The sequence below is a fragment of the Myxine glutinosa genome, chromosome 1 (genome assembly GCF_964187855.1).
Source record: "Myxine glutinosa chromosome 1, kmMyxGlut1.1, whole genome shotgun sequence".
Taxonomy (NCBI): Eukaryota; Metazoa; Chordata; class Myxini; order Myxiniformes; family Myxinidae; genus Myxine; species Myxine glutinosa.
Window position 1 is genome coordinate 58244 of NC_136261.1, and position 1757 is coordinate 60000.

Consider the following 1757-nt stretch of genomic DNA (forward strand, 5'->3'; position numbering starts at 1 on the left):
ACCCTAACGACCCGAACCCTAACAATCCGAACCCTAACAACCCTCACCCTAACGACCCGAACCCTAACAACCCGAACCCTAACCCTAACCCCCAACAACCCTAACAACCCTCACCCTAACCCTAACCCCCAACAATCCTAACAATCCTAACAACCCTAACAACAAGGTAGGGGAACGGGGGAGAGGGGAAAAGAGGGGGGATGGGGAGGGGGGAGGGTGAGGGGGAGAGGGGAAAAGAGAGGGGGATGGGGAGGGTGATGGGAGGGTGAGGGATGGGAGGGGTGAGGGTGATGGGAGGGGTTGTTAGGGTTCTTGGTCTTCGTTCTGGGTCGACCCTAACCCCTTAACCCTAACCCTAACGACCCGAACCCTAACGACCCGAACCCTAACAACCCTCACCCTAACCCTAACCCCCAACAACCCTAACAACCCTAACAACCCTAACAACCCTAACAACAAGGTAGGGGAAAGGAGGGAGAGGGGAAAAGAGGGGGGATGGGGAGGGGGGAGGGTGAGGGGGAGAGGGGAAAAGAGAGGGGGATGGGGAGGGTGATGGGAGGGTGAGGGATGGGAGGGGTGAGGGTGATGGGAGGGGTTGTTAGGGTTCTTGGTCTTCGTTCAGGGTCGACCCTAACGCTAACCCGCTAACCCTATAACCCTAACGACCCGAACCCTAACAATCCGAACCCTAACAACCCTCACCCTAACGACCCGAACCCTAACAACCCGAACCCTAACCCTAACCCCCAACAACCCTAACAACCCTCACCCTAACCCTAACCCCCAACAATCCTAACAATCCTAACAACCCTAACAACAAGGTAGGGGAACGGGGGAGAGGGGAAAAGAGGGGGGATGGGGAGGGGGGAGGGTGAGGGGGAGAGGGGAAAAGAGAGGGGGATGGGGAGGGTGATGGGAGGGTGAGGGATGGGAGGGGTGAGGGTGATGGGAGGGGTTGTTAGGGTTCTTGGTCTTCGTTCTGGGTCGACCCTAACCCCTTAACCCTAACCCTAACGACCCGAACCCTAACGACCCGAACCCTAACAACCCTCACCCTAACCCTAACCCCCAACAACCCTAACAACCCTAACAACCCTAACAACCCTAACAACAAGGTAGGGGAAAGGAGGGAGAGGGGAAAAGAGGGGGGATGGGGAGGGGGGAGGGTGAGGGGGAGAGGGGAAAAGAGAGGGGGATGGGGAGGGTGATGGGAGGGTGAGGGATGGGAGGGGTGAGGGTGATGGGAGGGGTTGTTAGGGTTCTTGGTCTTCGTTCAGGGTCGACCCTAACGCTAACCCGCTAACCCTATAACCCTAACGACCCGAACCCTAACAATCCGAACCCTAACAACCCTCACCCTAACGACCCGAACCCTAACAACCCGAACCCTAACCCTAACCCCCAACAACCCTAACAACCCTCACCCTAACCCTAACCCCCAACAATCCTAACAATCCTAACAACCCTAACAACAAGGTAGGGGAACGGGGGAGAGGGGAAAAGAGGGGGGATGGGGAGGGGGGAGGGTGAGGGGGAGAGGGGAAAAGAGAGGGGGATGGGGAGGGTGATGGGAGGGTGAGGGATGGGAGGGGTGAGGGTGATGGGAGGGGTTGTTAGGGTTCTTGGTCTTCGTTCAGGGTCGACCCTAACCCCTTAACCCTAACCCTAACGACCCGAACCCTAACGACCCGAACCCTAACAACCCTCACCCTAACCCTAACCCCCAACAACCCTAACAACCCTAACAACCCTAACAG